Below are 23,534 nucleotides of genomic sequence, written 5' to 3' on the forward strand. Positions count from 1 at the left end.
GTGCTCGTGGAAAGAAGAATAATTGGTGTGAGCCTGAAAGGGGTAAACTTTATCAGAAAAGACTCTTATGCTGGGGAAATGATTTTAAGTAGAAAGTGGAATTAAGAGACAAAGTGATAAGTCTTAAGTCAACAAGCTAGCTACAGTGAGCCTGCCAGGCAGGTCCCTAAATATAGATTGCCTGAATTAATCCATTATGGCACAAGTCCATTTGAGTAGCCATTGCCATGGATGTTGACTCCCTGTTTTGAAGAATCCTGGCTAAGTACTGAGAAGAAGATGAGCAGTTCCAGTATCTACTTCTGAATCTATCACGTGGTACCACTATGAAGAATAGTGCTACTCCAAACCAGTAACAATCTCTTTCTGCCTGAACTATTTAATACTAGTGGGAAGAATTTTATTGAAAATATTGTTTGTCATGGGCTGCCTCTGCTGCTAAAGATGGCTTATGCTTGTAGAAAAAAATGAGGAAAGAGTAGGATGGGGTTGTCTTTCCTATGTACTTACCATGTGCCTAATGAATTTGACCAATAATTCATGATAATTGCTACCCAAATTATGCTAATTGTAAAATTTTGCAAAGGCCAGGTGATTTATGCATCCTCCTATAAGAGCAATCTCCTGGTTTTGAGCTAAAAAGGAGTCTTTTGACTCTTTTTCCTTGCAGAGCACTGTTTTGGTGAAAGTAAACTTTTTTCCTCTTTGACATAATGCTGGACAAAAGCTCTTTTCTGTATAAAAATACTAAAATAAGAGATGCTGCCATTTCACAGAATTGTCAGGTCCTTGAACTTTCCTAGGAAAACAACACTAATCATCTTCTAACAAAAATCTCATCTCTAAATTCTCATTATACTGAGTTTCTGTGGGGATGCTGTTTTCATTCCTTGGTTTGATCTCTTCCCAGTTCAACCTAAGCCTCTTTTTATTAGTACTTAGTCACCTGAAGCATTACATACCTTCAGAGCATGCCAGTTCAGATAATTGACGTGAAGAAAAATGTTTGGGCAAGTGTTATTATCACAAGGTGACCTGTGTTTTGGGGAGACCAGGCACCCCAGCTTTGCTTTGTGCTCTTTAGCAATTCATTCAGAAACAGGCTTTTAAGGATTCATACTTACATCCTGGCACTTCTGTAAAGCTTCTTTCTGTCCTGGTTTAGGACAAATTAGGGGAAATCTCCAAGAGGGAGCCCCCCAGAACAAAACAAACCTCCAACCACCCCTCCCCCAACACCGGGTTCGGGAAGGAATTTCTCGGAGGAGCAAAGTGGAAAACAAAACCTATTTATTTACAAGTAACAAAAGAACACTCCCCAACACAAGAAAAGAAAAGGGACCAGACTGTGTTGTGGAGGGCGCCGAATCTTCTCTAGCAGGCTTCGGGTGTCCTGGAGCTCGCAGGTCCGATCCGGAGCCGGTCCAGTATCTTGGGGGAGGGTAAGAAAGAGAGAGAGAGAACAAAAGAAAAAGAAAAAAACAGCGCAAAAGCAAAAAGCAAGCAAGCAAGCAAGCAAGCAGCAAGCAAAAGCCAAGCAAGCCAAAGCCAAAAGCCAAAAGTGCCTGGTCACACCCCCCCCCACCCCCCCCTCCTCCTCTCTTCCCCATCCCGCCACAGCCAGACTGCCGGGGGGGGGGTGGGGGAAAAGGCACAGCTGCCAGACATAACACACGATATTGGGATAAAGGCTGTCACCCCACGACACTCCACCCCTTATCCCATATCGTGAACATACAATAAAAAACATTCATTTCACTTACTCACACCTTTTGACACTTACGCATTCCTCTCATCTTACTTGCTCAAACCTTTGACACTTACAGTTTCCTTCTGTCTCACATTCAACAAACAGTGACATTCATATATGAGTCTCATCCCACAATCAGGTCTCCCTGAGGTACACACCGTGTTGTTCCATCTTTCTGCATTATCCACCATGTATTACCTGGTCCTTGAGCAAAGACAATCCCACGGATGGGTTTGTCTGTACTCGAGGCAGGGTTGATCCATACTGTCTTTCCCAACAAACCTCTGACATGGGCCACTGGGGCTTTATCCCCATCTACTATATTAAGGAGCTCAGACTGAGCAGGACCCGCTCGGTTGGTGGAACCTCGAGTGTTAACTAACCAGGTAGCCTTTGCCAAATGCTGCTCCCAGTTTTTTAAAGACCCCCCTCCCAATGCCTTTAAGGTGGTTTTTAACAATCCATTGTACCTTTCCACCTTCCCTGCAGCTGGTGCATGATAGGGGATATGGTATACCCACTCGATGCCATGTTCCCTAGCCCAAGTATTAATAAGATTGTTTTTAAAATGAGTTCCATTATCCGACTCAATTCTTTCGGGAGTACCGTGCCTCCAAAGGACCTGCTTCTCAAGGCCCAAGATAGTGTTACGGGCTGTAGCATGGGACACAGGGTAGGTTTCCAACCATCCTGTGGTGGCTTCTACCATGGTTAGTACATAGCGCTTGCCCTGGCGTGTCTGGGGCAGTGTGATGTAATCAATCTGCCAGGCCTCCCCGTATTTGTACTTAGACCACCGCCCCCCATACCAGAGGGGCTTCAGTCGCTTGGCCTGCTTAATGGCAGCGCACGTCTCACAGTCACGAATAACCTGAGAGATACTGTCCATGGTTAGATCCACCCCTCGGTCTCGTGCCCACTTATAGGTGGCATCTCTACCCTGGTGGCCTGAGGCATCATGGGCCCATCGTGCTAAGAATAACTCTCCCTTATGCTCCCAGTCGAGATCTATCTTCAACTCCCCTATCTTTGCAGCCTGATGTACTTGCTGGTTGTTTTGCTGCTCTTCATTAGCTCTACTTCTGGGGACATGGGCATCTACATGGCGAACCTTCACAGGTAATTTCTCTAACCGAGTAGCGATATCTTTCCACTCTTCCGCAGCCCAAATTGGTTTTCCTCTGCGCTGCCAGTTGGCCTCTTTCCATCTCTTCAGCCATCCCCATAGAGCGTTGGCTGCCATCCAAGAATCGGTATACAAATAGAGCCTTGGCCACCTCTCTCTCTCTGCAATACCTAGGGCCAGTTGAATAGCTTTGATTTCAGCAAATTGACTGGATTCACCCTCTCCTTCAGTAGCCTCTGCAACCCGTCGAGTGGGACTCCATACAGCTGCTTTCCACCTCCGTTTCATCCCTATGACACGACAAGAACCATCAGTGAATAGGGCGTAACGTGTTTCTTCTACTGGCAACTGATTGTATGGCGGAGCTTCCTCAACCCGGGTCACTGGCTCTTGCTCCTCATCTGCGACACTAAAGCTTTCACCTTCGGGCCAATTTGTAATTATTTCTAGAATCCCAGGGCGATTTAACTTCCCAATCCGAGCGCGCTGCGTAATGAGGGCAATCCACTTACTCCAAGTAGCACTGGTGGCATGGTGGGTAGAGGGAACCTTTCCTCTGAACATCCATCCCAGCACCGGTAGTCGGGGTGCCAGAAGGAGTTGTGCCTCTGTACCAATCACCTCTGAGGCGGCTTGGACTCCTTCATAGGCGGCCAAGATTTCCTTTTCTGTTGGAGTATAGTTATCTTCAGACCCCCTGTAGCTCCGACTCCAAAATCCCAATGGTCGGCCTCGGGTCTCGCCAGGTAGCTTTTGCCAAAGGCTCCAGGACAGACCATGGCTCCCGGCTGCAGAGTAGAGCACATTCTTCACATCTGGTCCTGTCCTGACTGGACCAAGGGCTACAGCATGAGCGATCTCCTGCTTGATCTGGACAAAAGCTTGCTGCTGCTCAGGGCCCCAATGGAAGTCGTTCTTCTTGCGGGTAACCAGATAAAGGGGTCTCACAATCTGACTATACTCAGGGATGTGCATCCTCCAGAAACCTATAGCACCTAAGAAAGCCTGTGTCTCCTTCTTATCAGTTGGTGGGGACATGGCAGTGATTTTGTTAATAACATCCGCAGGAATCTGACGCCGTCCATCTTGCCACTTCACCCCCAAGAACTGAATTTCTCGGGCAGGTCCCTTGACTTTGCTCTTCTTAATGGCAAATCCGGCGTCCAGGAGAATATGAATTATCTTCTCTCCTTTCTCAAACACTTCTATTGCCGTGTTCCCCCAAACAATGATATCGTCAATATATTGTAAATGTTCTGGAGCCTCACCCTCTTCTAGTGCAGCCTGGATCAGTCCATGACAGATGGTAGGACTGTGTTTCCACCCCTGGGGCAATCGGTTCCAGGTGTACTGCACTCCCCTCCATGTAAAAGCAAACTGAGGCCTGCATTCTACTGCCAGAGGGATGGAGAAAAACGCGTTAGCTATATCAATGGTCGCGTACCACTTTGCTGCCTTGGACTCCAGCTCGTACTGCAGTTCCAGTATGTCCGGTACAGCTGCACTCAGTGGTGGAGTCACTTCATTCAAGGCACGATAGTCCACAGTCAATCTCCACTCTCCGTCAGATTTTCGCACGGGCCAGATAGGGCTGTTAAAGGGTGAGTGGGTCTTGCTGACCACCCCTTGGCTCTCCAGCTCTCGAATCATCTTGTGGATGGGGATCACAGCATCTCGATTTGTCCGGTACTGCCTGCGGTGCACTGTTGAGGTGGCAACTGGCACTCGCTGCTCCTCTACCTTCAAAAGTCCTACTGCAGATGGGTCCTCTGATAGTCCAGGCAAGGTATTCAATTGTTTAATACCCTCTATCTCAACTGCGGCTATTCCAAAAGCCCACCTGAATCCCTTAGGATCTTTGTAGTAGCCATTCCGGAGAAAGTCTATGCCCAAAATACACGGAGCCTCTGGACCAGTCACAATTGGATGTTCCTGCCACTCCTTCCCAGTCAAGCTCACCTCAGCTTCCAACAACGTCAACTGTTGTGATCCCCCCGTCACTCCAGCAATGGAAACAGGTTCTGTCCCCACGTGTTCCGATGGCATTAAAGTACATTGTGATCCAGTGTCAACCAATGCTTCATAGTCTTGTGGCTCTGATGTGCCAGGCCATCTGATCCACACCTTCCAAAAAACCCGGTTCTCCCGTGCCTCTTCCTGGCTGGAGGCAGGGCCCCTCTAAGCCAGATTGTCCTTCTTTCCTTGGGCATATGCCTTGGAAGTTCCTTCAAGGGGATCGGACATGTCATCGTCATCGTCATACTTAACATCTCGGCTACGAGCGACCGGAGCTGCTATCTTTTTGGTTATACTTTCTCTTCTCTTCAAATCACGCACCCGTTGTGCCAAAGCAGCGGTGGGTTTTCCATCCCATCTTCTCATGTCTTCTCCAGACTCACGCAGGAAAAACCATAACTCAGCCCGTGGGATGTACCTTCTCTCCCCATCAAAGGAGCGCCGGCGTTGGACACCAGGGCTTCTAATTTGTACGGCTGAGATTTCAATAAGGTCCTCCTTAATCTCTTCCCGGAGTTTCTTATGATTCTCCTCTATTTTGTCTTCTAGTTTCTGCAGTCGGGTTTCCACTGCTGCAATTCTGGCATGAGTTGGGCCATGCACAGCATCTGCGTACGCTCGAAGCTTCTTTGCCATATCGAGCACAGTCTCATATGTATCATCTCGCTTCATTATTGCTAGGGCGGAAGCGTATTCAGGTGGCCCAAGTCGCACAAGTTTCCTCCACATTATCGGAGTGCATGGTACCAGGTCCGGATTCCTAGTTGTTGTGTCATCTGAGAAAACGAGCTCTGCGACCGCCATCTCTCTCAGGCGTTGGATCCCCTGTTCTATGGTCTTCCACCGTGTCTGCTGCATATAGAGATCATCAGTACACAGGTACCGTTCTGCTACGCTTCTTAGGACCCGTTCCCAGAGGCTGTGAGGGTTAGCCCCCCTCATCACACCTTGATCGATGGCAGGATCATGTGACAGGGATCCCAAATGCCTCACTTCAGTACCATCCAAAATCGTAACCTCCCCTGCAGCATCCCAAAGGCGGACTAACCAACTAATAATAGATTCGTCAGGTTGTCGGCTGTAATCCTTTCTTAGGCCTCTGAGGTCCTTCAGAGAAAAGGAGTCAATATTGGCTCCAGATTCTGTGCCCCTTGATGTGGCCTCTGATTTTGGTGAGGGTCCTTCTTCTGCATCATCGTCATCATCCTCCACCTTCCGATCGGTCTTGTCTTTACACTTTCCACCTCTTGTATTAGCTGCAACAGCCATGGTTTGGGGCCTATTGTCTGATTCAGCTGCTAGCCTGGAGCCTGGGATGTTAGCTGCAGCCTGGGTCACTGGGATAGTAACCAACTTATCTCCCTGTTCCCTTTCTGCTATCTGCTGCTCCACAGTATCTAGCAGAGTACGGTAAACAAACGCCAAGGCCCAGCTCACTGCAGTAATCCTTTCTTCCTTAGTATTACCATGGCACTTCTCCCTCAAATACTTTGCCACCTCGACTGGATTCTGAATTTGATCAGATGGAAAGTCCCAGTCTATAGGATCAGAAAATTCCTTTAAAGTGTGGCCCATATCTTCCCATTTCCCACTCCAGTCAAGATTTTTCCTGCTTTGTTTTACTCCTGAATCAGGAGTCTCTCTAACCCCTCTAGAAATCTCAGCTTTCATTTTATATACACTCCAGACAGTATAGACAAGGCTTAATAAATTAAATGTCAGAAAGATGGTTTCTTTCAAACTCAGGGGAAAGTCAGTATTTTCTAATAGAGATGTCAACAATTTGTAGGAGAAGAAGGAAGACAAAGGCTGAAAAGCCCCTTCCTCTTCTTCTCCCCAAACAAACTGAGTACACAACCATGACAACAATCCATACATTCCTGAAATAAAGTCCAGCACTGTTATCCGACACATCATCACACATAAGGCCAGCACAATGATTATTCTGGTTAGTGCCCCCCGCTTACAAAAGCTACTTATTAGGGACAACATCAGAGCTATTTTGGGGTAAGGAAATAACCCTAGGGACCACAAAGGTATTAAAACTTCAAAAGCCCCTAGGGACCAGAAAAACCGGCAAGCTTCCACTCCAAATGACATTATGAATCACCAATATGCCCACAAAACAACCAAAACCAAAATATTATTGTTATAGGTTTTTTTTCCACTGTTTTTGGCCTCCGCTTTCCCGGCCAACGCACCAAAAAATTTATTGTCCTGGTTTAGGACAAATTAGGGGAAATCTCCAAGAGGGAGCCCCCCAGAACAAAACAAACCTCCAACCACCCCTCCCCCAACACCGGGTTCGGGAAGGAATTTCTCGGAGGAGCAAAGTGGAAAACAAAACCTATTTATTTACAAGTAACAAAAGAACACTCCCCAACACAAGAAAAGAAAAGGGACCAGACTGTGTTGTGGAGGGCGCCGAATCTTCTCTAGCAGGCTTCGGGTGTCCTGGAGCTCGCAGGTCCGATCCGGAGCCGGTCCAGTATCTTGGGGGAGGGTAAGAAAGAGAGAGAGAGAACAAAAGAAAAAGAAAAAAACAGCGCAAAAGCAAAAAGCAAGCAAGCAAGCAAGCAAGCAGCAAGCAAAAGCCAAGCAAGCCAAAGCCAAAAGCCAAAAGTGCCTGGTCACACCCCCCCCCACCCCCCCCTCCTCCTCTCTTCCCCATCCCGCCACAGCCAGACTGCCGGGGGGGGGGGTGGGGGAAAAGGCACAGCTGCCAGACATAACACACGATATTGGGATAAAGGCTGTCACCCCACGACATATGCTCAAGGATATATGCAGGTCCTGCTTCAGGCTTTCTCATGCAAGTTAACTCACAGAAATAGTCCATTTGTTGAGTGCAAACCCATGGTTTGTCTATTTTAGAGAACTTTAAGTGATCTCATTTTAAGAAGAATTCTCAGATGTAGATACCACTGTGATACAGGCCTCACTCTTTGTAATGGAATCTGCTTCTGGGTATGAGCATGGAGAATGGTGAGAAAAGCAAGGGATATAAATCTGTATTATAGCCAAAAACTGCTGTCAGTCTGTTTGCGTGCAAACTTCAGACCTTCCTCCCTTGCGCCTTGCTCACAGGTATTCACAATCTGGCTCTGGTTTTACCTCCTAAAGTGTTCCCTCCCTTTTACCTAGTGGTTATTTATGACTAAATTTTCTTGCAAATGTTTTTCTAAGAAGGTTTGTGTTTCTAAGAAGTTTCTAAGTTTCTAAGAAGTATGTGCTTACTAATGAGGGAATTCCAGTGAGGGAGGGAGAGGGAAGAAGGAAGTTCCTTGGCTGAGCCTTAACAGACAGACTTGGAAATTGCAATAAATCCTAGTCCTATGTGAGCCCTTATGTACTTGTGCTCTTAGCAGGCTCTGGTGACACTGGATGAAGCTAGCTGAATCCAGAGAGTGGAGTCTCTGCAGGACAGCTAGATATTGTTTTCTGATGGTTTGTATTTTCTTAAGAATAATTCAAGTTTGCAATTTTTTTTCATATTCTTTTCCATTCTGCTTTTATTTCGGGTAATACTAATGCTTTCTTGATGATCTCTTGATATCCAGGTGTAACTGTTGTGGGGTGCTTCTAAAAATCTTTGCAAGAAACTAGGCTACTGATTCTCTGCCCTGTGCCAACAAGTCTGTGCTAGGCTACACTTACCTTTCCCTCTTACTTAAAATGAATAGGAATAAAATCTCAGATTTCAAGATGTAAAATTTGTCATATGGCTTGATGATCAAAACCACACCGGCATTGAATTGTCTTATTTCTCTGTAGTCTGGAGTCAGAAGTCCTGGAAAACAAAGGAATATGGTGGTACTTGAGCTGTAACCAGTAGCAGAAGGTTTGGGGATCAAAATAATATCCAGTGATAGAGCTGAATTACTGAGTATAATTAGGGTTTTTGAGGAGCTTCCTCAAAAACTTAATAGCTTCCTTCTTCTACTTGAATTCTAAATGACAAGCTGGCTAGTGAAATTATTTGGGTTTGTAACTGTAAGTGGGAGGAGAGAAAGGCCCAGGAAGCTGCAGAAGTTCAGATGAAGGTGGAGGACCTAGAATAGTGAGGAGGGGTAGAAATCAACTGGCAGTCTGGCATGCAGATAAACCTGGGGAGAAGGTGCAGGAGCTGGTAACAATATTTGTATATGTAAGATTTTAATGCAATTGCTAGGAGGAGAATGTCTTTCCAGAGTTGGGTACAGAGTGGTATTTCTGTGTGAGAGCTGGCAGACTTGAGCTGGGAGGATCAGAGATGACTCTTCATGATTTTAATAGTTTCCTTGAAGGTTTCAGTGTTTTGCAGTTAGGCACTGAAAGGGGGCAGATGAAATGTGTAAGACCTGTCTGAAACTTAAAAGGAGCAAAGACCAAGTGTCAGCAAGTCAGAGTGAGGAAAGGGGAGTGTCTAGCTACAAGGGGACTTGAGTGGAGAAACATATGGAGCAAACAGTCATGGCAAAATCAGGATTGACAAGGATAAGCAACTTGATTCAGTCTGGAATCTTTCAGGTACCTATATCTTTAAGGTCCAGGAAACCTTGTAGCAAGGCCAGACACACAGCCATTTCTCATGCACCCATTAAACCAATTTTAATGAAACTGTCACTCCAAGTTCTTAAACCCAGGTATTTCTTTTCTTGGGTAACAGTTGACCTAAACTGACCTAGTATCTGCCTGGAGTCCTAGCAAACAATATAAATTAATTTTTCCTTAACTCTTCCCTTCCTATTTTTACAGCTGGATTTCCTTAAATTTCTTCAAGTTGATTACCCCTCCAGTTATCTCTTGCCTCATGACCAAAAAGCTTGTAAAAAGTGGAATGATATTTGATTCAGCATGTCAAGATTTTTTTCAGGTGAAACTAGGATTTAGCAATGTTTACTAAGACAACTAGTGCCTGGGATGACTCTTCATCTTGAAGAGGTTCCCAAGCTCAAGGGAGAGGAGAAGAGAGAGGTCCTTTGCACCAGAACAGGCTCCTCCTCAGCCAGAAGCCTGCTGAGAACAGTCTTGCTAACATTTATATGCTTCTGAGCTGCTTTTTGGGCAATGTGTTCCAATCACCACAATCTAGGCCTTCATTATTGCCATCTATCTACCTGTTTTTAAATGAACCTCAACTGGGGCATGCAGCACTTTATAGCTATGATGTCTAGTTCTTTCCTGAGGCTTACATTTGAGCAGAGTGAGGGCGTGTAATTTGTTGTTGCTGTGTTATTTGAATGAGGAAAAATACATGGTGTAATTCTTGCATGGGTGGCTGCAGGTGAATGGGGAGAAGTGATTAGTAATATTTCACTTTCCCTGTTCCCTGCCAATGCTTGCCTGCTGTCCCCTCAAGCAGTATAGTATTGCATGAGCATTAGGCAGCCTACCCTTCAGTTGTGCTGTTCAGTGATAAAGCAAGTCCTGCTGTTTCTGATCCTTTCTGCTGGTGTCACTTCTTCCTGGGATCATCTTCTGATTGGCCATGGTCCCGGCTGCTGTGAAGGTGGACAATTTTCTCCAGTCAGCAGAGGAACCTAAATTATTTGGGTCAGAGAAGCACATTTCTTCAGATGAAATTGGCCCAGTAGCCTCTTAAGCTGTAGAATGCACAAAAGCAAGCTGCTTAACCCTTTACAGAAGCTCACTGTATTCTTCTAGATGTGGTGATGGTGTGAGTACTCTCCATAGCCTGAAGCAGTCACAAAGCTGTATGAAGTTAGTATCACAGCCTGCTTTAAGTCTGTCGGCTAAGAATGTCAGTTTGGTCTCTGTCCGCTGTGAGAAGCCTGACCAGTGAGCCTGAGTATGTGTTTGTACTGAGGCCAGGTCTCAGACCAGACAGAAAGAGATCCAGAAAATCTGAGGAATCCAGATAAAACCGCAGATGTTTTCCCATAGCTTTTTCAATAACATGCCCTGAAAAGGAAGATGAGAGACTGCAATAATCTTGCCAATTATCTGTGTCAAAGATTTATTGTGCAAAGGTCTCATATTTGCTTATATAAAGACTGATATCCTGCTCCCTTCAGGGAGGCAGACAGCAAAAACAGACTGATATGTATATTAGAATTTTTTTTAGCCTCCACTGCAGAGATGCACAGATCGCAGCACAATGTTGGTTGAGCACTTCCAAAACCCCAGTGAAGGGCAACTGGAAGAAAATTACCCTGGCGAGTGCTGTGTGAATTGCTGTAGAGATGGCTGTTTGTATGGAATGCTGTCAGTCCTAGACAGAACAGCTCATGTATGGCAATACTGTAAAAGATACCAAAGATATCCAAGCCCACTGGCTTGGATAGCTTTTGACTGCAAGGGGCTTGGTGACAATGTAAGTTAACTTCATTTGTGTTTAAAATGAAATGCTGTAGAACTAGAAATACTCAAAACTTACTTCCCCAGAAAATAAGGAAAGTATGCCTGCTTTTAGCAATAAGGAAGCAGTATGAGTATTCTGCAGCACCTCACAAAATTGTGAAAAATTCAGTGTAGCTAGAATTGCCCTTTCTGTAGCTTGAAAGTAAACACACTAAAATAAACAGTTCTATAGTACAAAATGTTGTGAAAAAGCTGTCACCCTGAGAGTGAACAGCCTGTATTAAGATCAGTCACTAACACCTTTCTTCTTGGGAGTGGGGGGTTAAATGTATCTATAACACAGTGGGAGGAAGGGAAGTGCTGTGGTGGAAACTGGATTTTGTATTTTACTGGGGAAGCTCATGTCGACAGTCTGGGGCAGCATCAAGATACCTGTAAATATTTCTTCATTTGAAGATACTACTGTCCTTGCTTCCCATTCTGCGTAATAAAACTGCAGACCTCATAGCAGCATTGTGACAGCTTAGAGATGTATTCCCCTTGCTCTAAGAAAGACACTGAAAGGGCTGAAGTGTGCCCAGAGAAGGGCAATGAAGCTGGGGAAGGGTCTTGAGCACAAGTCTGAGAAGCAGCTGAGGGAGCTGGGGTTAATCAATCTGGAGAAAAGGAGGCTCAGGGTGACCTTATTGCTCTCTATAACTGCCTGAAAGGAGGCTGTAGCCAGGTGGTGGTTGGCCTCTTTGAGGTAACAAGTGACAGCACAAAAGGAAATGGCCTAAAGTTGCACCAGGGAGGCTTAGATTGGATATTAGGAAATGTTTTTTCACTGAAATTGTTGCCAACTATTGGAACAGGCTGCCCAGGAAAGTGATTGAGTCACCATCCCTGGAGGCATTTCAAAGATGTGTAGATATGGTGTTTAGGGACATGGTTTAGTGGAGAACTTGGCAGTGCTGTGTTAATGGTTGGACTTGATTATGGAGGTCTTTTCCAAACGAAATGATTCTGTTCTGTGATTCCTTGTAGAGCTCAGCAGGAGAGGTTCTGCTGGGAAGATCATACAAACCACATCTGTCACTTCAGTATGGAAAATATGCCTGACCTGTGTAAACAGATTCTCATGCAAAAGCAGGTTTTCATGCTAGTGTGGAGTAATATTGCTGGGTAGTTCAGCAGTAGTGCTAAAATACAATATCTTACTTCCAAGCTCTATTGGAAGGCATGTGAACTGTGCTTGAACAGTCTGGAAAACTTTGCTCACTAACAACTTACTAGTTTGAAAGTGTGTTGCCTAGTTTGGCTCTTCAGTGAATGGCAGTGCTGTAGAGATGCTTGACCTGTTTTTCTTTCCTCTCAAAGTTCACAGTCAGCACCTAGGTTACTGCTACAATTTTTAACAAAGGCACAAGTAATTACTGTAAACAAGTCCTGTCTGCAGGAATCAGGAAACGTACTTACTCTTCTGAATGTTGTCTGACAGAAGATGATGGCGTTGGAGCTAACCATGGTGCCCCTGACAAAGGTCCTTCCTTCTTGCCTCACACAAGCACGTTCTCTTAGAAGTGTTTCTCTGTAGCACTTCAAATTCCTGAAGCAACCAGTTCATGCATCTTATCTGTTATGGAAAGGTTTTTATCTTATATTTAGACTGTCATAATAACTGACTATTTTTTTGAGGCAGGAGTGGAGAGCAGAGAATAAGTTTCATGCCAGCAGAATGGAAGTTCCTATCCTGAAGCTTTTCTGCACAGCAGCTTCTTCAATTTGTGATGCAGAAAGATCTTGGTAGTGGGAAAAGCTTTTCTGCTACTGCTTGTGCTGTCCCAAAAGGCTGTAACTGCCTGACAGTCTAAGAAAGCATTGTCCAGCATTTTCTTCCCAGGGCTAAACTCTGGATGGTTAAGCCTACAAAACTGAGAGAAGCATTTAATTTAAATGTAAGTAGAAGGATGAGAATTACTGGTAAACACTGTAAAATACAATGCAAACAGAGCTACAGAATGAAGTAATGAAACAATGAATCTTTCCCTTAGTGAGTTGGAAGGAAAAGTTATTTTTTTCTGACTTTTTACAGAGCTTTCATTTCGCTTTTGTACTTCCTTTCCTGATTCTTTCGCTCTTGTTCTAAATTCCTGGCTGGCACACTTTTTCCTTGGTTATCAGGGCTGGGTTATTTCACTCTGAATTTAAAAGTTGCCTTGTGTTTAATGTGTCTGTCTGGATCACTGTAGAATACACCAAGGTGGGTTTGGCCCTTGAAGCAGTGAGTATTAAGCCAAGCCTGTGATACTTATGATGTTGACAGCATCCTACTGAAGGGCTATTCAGAAGATTCTCTGCTGGCCTGCTGAAGCAAGAGTTAAGATATCTAGATGATCTTTTTAAAAGTTGTCATCTGACTTGTAGAAAGCTGAGTCTCTGAAACTACTTGTCTGTAGATCAGATGCACATGATCTTAAAGTTAAATAACTGCATGTGTTGGTAGGTGGACATCACTACTGGAGTGAGATGTAGGGGGAGTCAATAGTACCTCATGGCAATTAACTGAAGAGTTAATTTATCTATTAACCAACCATTCGCTTCTGGTAAGGAGAATGTCTTTATTGTTGCCAATTAATCTATAAACCAGAAGTCCAGGGATAACACATCCTCTATGCTGTTAGGAAAAACCCTTTCTTTTTTAACAGTACTGGAATAATGTTAGTAATAAATGTAAGAAAGCTGCTGCTGCTTTTACAAGCTACTCTGTATTTAATAAGAATACATGATATTATGTATGAACAAAGTGAAATTCCAGTCTTTTCTTCAGTTCTGCTGTCTCTGACACTTCAGAGGAGTAATACAGCAATGGGGGCTACTTCCTTTATTACTCTCTACAGCTTTGAGACCTGTGGGTGGTGAAGGCTGTTACTCTGTATAGCTCATCAGGCCAGAACCCAGCTCTGAACAGCTCTCTGGAGATGGCAAGGTAGGCCCGTAGAAGGAGACGTGTCAGTTCTGTCCCCAGACAGTCCTTCAGAAGCTTTGCCACTGGAGTGCTGATGATAGCAAGTGTAAAGCTGCATGAAGTGGGGAGAAGCTCCTGATGCAACCATCTTCAGTTAAGCATTGTATTTGGAGTGTAAAGGGGTAAGAATATAGTTAAGGAAAGTGAACCCTTGAGTGTTCTCAGTATCTCCTTTTTTAATATTCCGTCTGTGCAATGGAATGTCAGACTCGACCTTCATTTAGTATGCATCTCCTGATGGGCAGCCAGCCCTTGGTAGGTTTTGAACTAATGAGATCAGCTATTTCTAATATCTACTTCTTGGTTCTGCTGTTGGCAGCAGTTACACCAAACATAATGAAGGCTGGATGCCAGCTTCAATTTGAATGCCTCTTTCAGCATTTTTGAGGAATTGATTTAGGGACCAAAGTTTGTAGAGCTATCGAGTTATAATGGGTGGCATTCTCCATCCTGGAAGATCTACAAGGACAAATAATTTGTGATGGAAGAAGTGCCCTTGTATAGTTTTATTTCCATTGGAGCTCAACCCTGAAGATGTGACTGCCAAACGGAGTTTGCAAACTATGTTCAGTCATCATGTCTACCTACAAGATTATCTTCTAGCAGAATAGAGCAGTTCCAGAGGTGGTGGTGGTGGTGTTCATACACCTGCTTTGTCTACAGTAATAGTGTCTAATACATATGGCTGTGGCTGAAGGGTGACAGTGGTTGTGGTGTAAACTAGAAAGTGGGGAAAGGGTGTCTGGCTTGAGGTAAACTCAGTTGTATGTCTGGCTGTGAGTACTTACATAATGTGCCTTTTGTGCATGCCGAAGGGATTGGTGCTTACGTAGGAGACAGTGTTCAGGAGGTTATGAGGCCATCTTTGGTAAGACTTGCTATCTGCTTTTTGCAGTGGGCAATCTCTGGCGTGGCTAGAAACTTTTGTTTTCTTGGGAAAAATATGTAATTTTTATCTTGCTAGTTTGGGGTATTTAGGAAGCTTATCAACCAACTTGGAGACTCTGCTTAGAGTAGGTGCCCACTCTTCAGCAATAACACTGTGCAAGTAAAGGGCAAAGTACTTGGAATTGTTGAGAGAAAGACAGCATGATAAGATGTTTAAGAGAAGGGGATCCAGGTGAATTGATGTCAGGTGATGTTGACAAATTTTAGGGGCTTTGGGTTTAGAAGGAAGGCCTTTATACTTATCAGGATACTGATGAAAAATCAACAGAGAATTTGTACTTCATCAAACAACTTATTAATTTAAGAATGCTTCAGCAAAACTTAGTTGTCATGAGACATGCTTGCATTTTATGTGTAGCCCCACAGAACATACCAACGACTCACATGGAAAGCTTATATCAAGACTATTCCAGTACTCCAAGCTCTTGCAAATGGGGATTTGGGAAGGATTCCTAGGCTGAAACTGCATAGCCAGTCCTGCTAAAAGTAGTGCAGGAGGGAAAATAGGCTCAAGAAAGTATTATTTCACAGCCACTTTCTGTAAGTGGGTAGACTTCCCACAGAAGTCGACAAATCCTGGAACTGGCTTTTAGTGGTTTATACAGTGGAGGGTAAGAAAGTACTTCAGTCTCCATGACTTGAGAGACCTGGGGCCGAGGAGGAAGAGTCTGAGCAGTGGTTTGAAGCATTCAGTATGCTAATGTTTGGGAAGCTTGGGGATTACTCTTCATGGAAATCTTGCTTGAATTACTGTCCTTTGTTGAAGTATACACCTGGTATTACTTCAGCCCTTCTGCTTTTCTGGGAGCTTCTTTTGAGAAGAACATATCCCATTACAATGGAATCGCTGACTTCTCACCTAGTGACAGCACGAAGTTGTAATCCTGCTACATTTGCTAGTGGAGATCAACAGCTTCAGCTATCATTTTGACAGGCTAAAGTAGGGGATATGGTTTCTGAGAGATTAACTTGGCATAAGGTATACAGTACGGTGTTTTGAGTTTGCTTTTTGAGTTATGCTGAATAAGCACTGGACTCCTTAAACTGGAAAGACTGGATTGTGTTATTAAACAATACAATTTAGTGAAGACAAGATTCCACGTTTTATATTAATGGAAGTTTTGCTGTTATTGTCTTGGGACAAGAAGTTCATTGCTTGACTGTTCAAACATTTGGATTTTCTATCTGGTTCAACATGTATAGTAGCAAAGGTAAAGAGAAGAAATAGTCCAAGTTAAACATACCTTTTCTTGTCAATGTGTTTGACAAATTAAATATAATCTCAAATTTGTTCTAGGCTTACATGTTACCTTGGCTGCAGGAATGCTTTGAGTAGGAGAGTGAGTTTTAACAGAAACTGAAGTAATTACGTCAAATAAATTAAATCATTCTCTACCTTAATACTGCCAGACTTACTAGAAAGATTTAAAAGTTGTGTGTTAGAAATGTGAGACTTAAGATGAAGTTTCTGTTTTGTGTTTAAGTTTGGGTTTCCTCCACTGTTCAGATGATTGGTGTACTGAACTTATGAGATGCTTAAACTTGTGACTTTCAAAACTGAACTTGGATTTTATGAAGGTGATATAGCCATGTGGATATAACAATTGTGTGGGAGAAGGGATTATTTTAAAATATGAAATTAATTTCTTGTCCCTGGTGTCTCTGGCATTTTCTTTCCCACAAGTAAATGTAGTTAGGCACTTCCATAAACTTGCATGTCAAAAACAAAAATAGAGAATTTTAAAAGTTCACTTTCTGACTGCAATGACTTTTTTTCCTATAAACAATGAAATCACAACAATAAAAATCCCAGAGAGCTGCTCTGAGATGAAGTGCAATTCTAAGGGTTTCTCCCAAACCCTTGGTGGGCTCTTCTACCAAACCTTTGGTGGGCACTTCAATTCCTCCATTAGGCAGCTTCTCTGGATCTAGTACCTCGTCTTCTAAAAACAGAACACAGCTGCTGCATCATGTTTGGGGATCAGATTGCAAAGAAAACCAAAGTATTATTTCTTAGCTAAAAGTAATCTAACAGATGAAGCATAATCCTTAAGTGCTGCCCTTCATTGCTGCCTTTGCATTACACAAAGCAAAGCTTGAGGAAAGAAAAATCACTGTAGAAAAATGAAGTTTCTAGCCTGTAAGAGCAAAAAACTGTCTTGAATTCAACTCATGCAAATAAATGTAGAGTTTGCTGGCTTTGCAGTGTGCTCCCATGCATTTGCTCAGTCTTTACCATCCTCAAGCACAGGCTCTGTGCTTTGAACCCATTCTTGTTTGCACAGCTGGAGGCTTAGGATTGAAACGTAAGTGGTGCTTTAACTTAGGCTAGACTCTTCACTTTCCAGGAGGGGTGACTCAAGGAATAAAAGTATTACAATATGTTTCTTGTAAGTACCTTCTACCTGGGGGAAGTGCCCTTCTGAAATTTGTTGGGAAAGCCTTAAGTCTTAAAAACTGTATAAAACTGTAGGATGCTAAAAATCTCCACCCAAGGAGTGGAACTTCTTAAGATGGAGCACTTTGAGAACCTTTGTCTTAATAAGTCATCCAGGTGCCAGTGAAGTACAAACTTGTGAGTGTTTCCAGAAAGGGTATATTAAAATAAATAAATCTCTTCCTTCCCCTGCCCCAAAACACATGACAAACTTCCCAGGAAGTCCACTTCAAAGGCCTTTTTTCACTTGCTAGATTCTAAGGCTGCGTGGGCACTTTCAGGACAGAGGCTGGACAGCCCAGTCAGCTGTTGGGAGTTTGGTGGCTCTGGTTGGTATCTTCCTGCATGTGGAAGACTGCAGACCCTGAGAGAGTTTTTAAGACTTTCAAATTCTCCTCTTTGTATTCCTAGAAGCGAGGCATTTTGGGTCTCCGGCTCAGAACAGGATCTCTGACCCCTGTGAAACCTGCTAGGATTTTGGTTCCATGGCAGGAAACTTGGCTGAAGTCCAAAACCCGTGGTTGAAATTAAGGCCCTTGTGCCCTGTAGGCAACCTGCCATAGGGCTGAGAGTCTTGCCCTGATTAAAACTGTAACTTGGCTCCAGTTCTGCCTCCAGAATGGCTGGTTGCACCAGTTTGGAGCCTGAAACTGAAGCATAAAAATGTGAAATGATTCTTACCAACAGCAACAAAAATGTTGAGAAGTTTATAGTCTCCCTTAATGTGTAAAATGGTATTGTTTTCCTGAGGAGTTCTCTCTGGGAAGGAGAGAACTCATTGCTCATTTGTACTTAAGTCAGGCCAGTCTGAGTACTTTGACTAATGAGAGGGTGATCTGTGCCATATGAATATACACCTTTGGTAGATGAATCACCTTTCCCAAGACCTGTTCTAAGGGTCTTCAAACTTGAAATCTGCCAAAACAGGAGTAAAGTATTGCATGTGCTGTTTTTGTCTATCTCAGTTTTGTTGGCAGCAGCACTCTGCAGTACTAATCTGAACTGAAGCTGCTAAGTAGCAGAGGCACCTCTGTTTTGATCTGTAGTGAACGCTAGATTTGTTTCTCAATAGATTTCCACTTTCTCACGTTCGTGTCATTTGTGTCCCTTGCTCTCTCTTTTCCCTGAAGCCTTGCTAAGGCATGTTACTGTGGTACTACAATGCCTTGGCCATTTCTCGTTACCTCCATCACAAAAGGCTCTGCTGTTCTGTTTGTGCTTATAATGTACCCAGATGGTGAATAGAATGAGTGACCACCAAGCTCATTTTCACTTGTGGGGTCAGACCTTTTTCTGCTAAATAACACAAGTGTTCCCAGCTGCTGTGCAGCTGCAGGGAGTCTGCTTTCCTTCACAGGCATTAAAAACCCTTTAATCAGTGTTTGTTGTTTGTCAGCAGTGGTGTTGAGGTGTGGAGAAAAAGAACAGATATGCTTTGTTGGCAAAGTTAACTTATTTCTGACCTCTTATCTTCCCTTTTTCTTTTCAAGTCTGAAAAAGTAGAAAGCAGTTTGGGAAGTGGTTTCTGCAAGCACCTGTGTAAATGTATTTGCTAAAGGAGGAGGTTTGTGTCCTTATACAGATAGAACGTTTGACATAAAAAGATGCTCTGAGAGCTGCATTGAACTGGAAACTCTTTAGGGCAGGGACTCAAACTGGCTGGAATAGGCACTGTGCAGACTCCCTTAGTGTAAATAAATGTTACATAAATACAAATACTGTTGCTTAATACTAGTGTTAATTATCGTAGTATTGAGTCTATATTCAACAGATCCCATTTGCAGTCTGGTCAATTTTAACTTTTTCCTGTTAAATAGATTATTCCTTTTAGTTTTGGAGGGGGGTTTGTTCGTTTTGTTGTTGTTTTTTTTTTTTTTTTTAGCTGAGGTTTTGTGTTTGTGGTGGTTTGTTTGTTTTCCTTTTAGTTGTACTTTTAATAGCTTTCTTCTCATGAAGGAAAAGGGAGGAGTTAAGAGTTGATAAGCTGTCTCCAATCCCATTTGCTTTGGTTGTAGTCTGTTCTGAAACAAATGGGAACACAGAAATCAAGAAGAATCTTTGAAAAATTTCAGAGCTAAGATAATTATTTTCCTCTTCTTTCTAGATGAAGCTTGGAAACCTGCTGGTGCTGCACATGTTTGCAGGTTTGCTTTTTCCCTGAGTCCAGGTTTGCTCGCATTGTGTGTCTGTGTGTCGAGAACCAAGCACTGCTCTGTGAGTAGTGATTTAGTTGTTTGCAAAGTCTGTCTGTGTGTGCATCCCAGAGCTGTTGGGACATCAGGCTTTGATTTGGACTTTGAAAGTCATCGTAGGACATTTAACATTAAAGGCAGAATATTTACCTTGCTGCTCTTCCCCTGGAAAGACCAGAAGATCACATTCCTGTCCCCTCTGTTTGGGGAGGATGGGCACCAGGCATTAGGGCACATTGCTCACAGCCCTCAGCCCAGCTCAGCAGTATCTCCAGCAGTGACCAAGCAGCTCTTCTGGAGCAGGGCTGTGTCCTTGGGAAAGCAGTGCCTGTAGAATTTTTAAAATAAAAGTAGGATTTATAAAATAAAAATCAAACTGACTGTATATGGATTGTGGTCCTAGCTGTTTAAATTACAGAACCAAGGGGTCTCCCCATGGTAGACAAGTTTTAGCATTCATCCATTCTTTTTCTTCATGCAGCTGAAGTTGCTTACAGTGGAGGTCATGCTCTTAGACTAGCAAAATGCTCAAGGAAGACTTTTTCTGCTGGGCAGGAGGAGATGTGCACTCAAAGCATTTAGTATATTAAATGTCCGTGTGTGGTCTGCATTGACCATCACTTCTGCAGCCTGAATGCTTACCTGCTAGAAGGGGACAAAGAACCACCATTTTATACCTGTCTACTGTCAGGGTTACTGACCAAAGATAAGGGCTGTGAGCTGCAGTGGAGCAGGTACCCTACTCTTAAGGGGAGTTTTTGAAGCCCTTCAGATCTCCTGGAGATATTGCTGGCCTTTCTGGCAGCATAGTTTGCTTGCGTGAGAAGAACTCTGATCAGACAGGTGTGATCCTGGATCCTTCTTAAATTTAATGCAGACTCACAGTTACAATCTACCTGAACAAAACAAGCACCATCTTGTGCAACTACGTAAACCATTAACTTTTTTGGGCAAGGCAGGTGTGGCATCTTCAGTGTCTGGAAAGCACCGAACGTGCTGTGTGGGCGCCCTACTGTAATCCAAATTACAAATGCTAAAAAGGCTTTTGATTTTTTAAATTTTTTTTTCTAATAACGTGATTCTTGGCTTAATTTGGGTAGGCAAGAACTTCACAGACTGCATTGGGGTGCTCTGCATGTTTCCTCAGGCCCTCATAATTAATCAATGTCGAGTTGTTTCTCTGTCTGCAAGGAGGCACCTGAGGAAAGCTCTTCCACAGCCTTAGGTTTAACTTGTTTGTCAGCCCTAAGAACAACTTTCTGTTCTTTAGAATGACAAAGGGGTGTTCTTGACGTATTAGTCCCCTCTATACTAAATATTTTGGTACAGGCTGCAGAAGGCTTGAGTTTTCATGACACAAGAAGACTTTCAATAAGTCGGTAATAGTGTTTGATGCTGAGAACCAGTATTCCAGATTTTCTTGTTGAGCCTCTGGCTGACTCATACCTGTGGAACTCAGCTTCTGACAAGGAATTTGCAAAAAGTTTCATGTCTGTAACTCAGGTCTCCAGTTGTGATAAATAGGAGATCTGTGTGTTCCTTCTAAACCAGAATGGCTCCTGTGTTGAATTGAATACTTAATTGCTACATGTGCACTATACTGTCCTATCAGGCAGCTCTGCTTTGCAAGTCTGTTTATACTTTCAGTGTCTGACATCCCATGCTGAGAGGAGGCTTCAGCATCTTCAGTCTGTTGCTCTTTGCTGAATGTTTACAGTCACTACCAATATTTGCATTTTGGGGGCAACAGAAAGACATTACTGTCGCCAGAACAGTTCCAAGTTAAGTTGTGATAGTCCAACCATTGAAAAGAAAAAAATCTGGTCCAGCTTTACAGTGTTTTTATAGTCTAGTCCAGGTCTCTATAAACAATTTAAAATTGCCTTCAGGATTAAATTTTCCAATTTCCCATTTGGAGCAGGTGTTGCCAGGTTATAGAACGTGTTGCAGAAAAGGAACAAAAACATTTCAAAAACACCGTACTGTAACAAATATGTCAAGTCTGTGGCAGAGGAGATCTTAAAAAATGTTTGTCCCACCAAAAGTAAAATGAATGCAAACCTTGCTTACTTTTCCCAGCTGTCATGTTTAAATAGGGGGTTTAGTAATGTGCTGGTCTTAAAAAGATCCTGCAGTACAGTATGAAAATATGAAACTTCTCAATTGTTTTTCATTTAACTGGGGAGAAAAATTTTTTGTAATGAAAAAACTTACCAGCAACCAAATTTCAGAGATGCATGTTCTTGGAGTGGTTAGAAACCAATCCAAACTAGGCTTCAGGCAATGTTTTTTCAACAGTTTTAACCTCAAAGCATAGAGTAGACAGCTTTGTAGGAAACTGTAACACCAAGGTGATTATGGCAGTGACTCACACTTCCCTGTAAGGCATCCAGCTATCAACACACTTGGAGAGCTGTGTCTTTGGGCATGCAGGCAGGGTGTCAGTCAGTGCCCATTTGCCGGCCGGCTCTGAACTGCTGAGCTCAGAACTGCTTTGACAGTGGGCTGGGATATCAGTGTGTTAGAGAGCAGCTCTGGTGCCCCCAGGCTTGCAAGGGTCTGTAGAAAGGGGAGGTAAGGATGGGGAAGTGCAAGGCAGGTTTGACTTGCCTTTTATTTGCCTAATCTGCATGGAACTTGTTTGAAGAATCCTCTGAAATCTTCCTGTGAGCAAGTGATTGGGTTTGGGCAATAATTAAAGGTCTGACGAACCACTAAGTGGGGTAGTATGGAAAGAGAAAAAGGCTGCTACTATCATGACTTGCCAAAAATTTCTGCAAGCAAGTAGTTATGGAAAGATCGCCGTCAGTTTGGATCTTCAGGAAAACAATATGAACTTGGGAAAGAGACCTGGGTGTCCCTATAGGCAGTTCAGAGTAGAGTTGAGGGTACAGCAGTAAACTCCTTCCAGATGTTGGGATTTGCAGGGAACAAGTAGACAAAAGGTGGGGGCTCATGTGCATTGTGGGTTTCCCCATCACCAAAAATAAGGCAGAATGCCAAGGAAAACAGTAGTGATCACGATATGGAGAGAAGTGGTCTGAGTAAGAAGTAGGAAGGTTGGGATTATTCAAACTATGCAAGACTGGCGAAGGATGCCACATTTGTACAAAATGGGTTGCATCATGATGAAATGCCCAGGAAGAAGAGGTATGCAGAAAGATGATATAAGTTCAAACTTCTGAAAGGAAATAGATTTTCACATAGTGTGCAATTAGATTGTGGGATGCATGGAGTGCAATTGCCAGCTGTGCTGGGTGTCATCAGGAGGGAACAAAAAGGGACTTAGGGAGTGTGCAGGTATGCTCTGGTAGGTGGTATTCACAGATGATATAAACAATGCTTTCAAAAACATCACTGATATAAAACTGGTTAATGTATGGTTCAACTACCAAGGCCGATCTTGATAGTTTATTTGTATTCCTCTGTCTTTGGTGATAAATTTTTTGTCTGACTAAAATTGTCTAGTACCTGATATTGTTTGTGGCACAGCACTGGGCAAGCTAGGCTGTTGTGACTCAGTATTGCCCTTCCCGTGTGGGTTGTGTTTGGCTTTGCACATCTTACTTTTTTAGAGGTGAGGCAGACTGAGTAATGTTTCCATTTTATTAAAAAGAATGGACTAGACCGTTAATATTTTTTAAAGATGTACGTGTTTCATTTAAAGCTCCCTTCAGGCAAGGTCAGCTTTGTGAGGCAGCTTAAAATGCATTATAGTCGTATTGTTATTGTCATAAAAAAAAAAATACACCATG

General features: G+C 43.3%; 1 protein-coding gene across 8 annotated transcripts in view; it reads left to right on the forward strand.

Moving 5' to 3' along the window:
* The window catches only part of SMOC1 (SPARC related modular calcium binding 1), a 169,973-nt gene that overhangs the window by 58,785 nt on the left and 87,654 nt on the right, over window positions 1-23,534 (forward strand). The window lies entirely within an intron of this gene.

The sequence above is a fragment of the Zonotrichia albicollis genome, chromosome 6, assembly GCF_047830755.1.
Source record: "Zonotrichia albicollis isolate bZonAlb1 chromosome 6, bZonAlb1.hap1, whole genome shotgun sequence".
Lineage (NCBI taxonomy): Eukaryota > Metazoa > Chordata > Aves > Passeriformes > Passerellidae > Zonotrichia > Zonotrichia albicollis.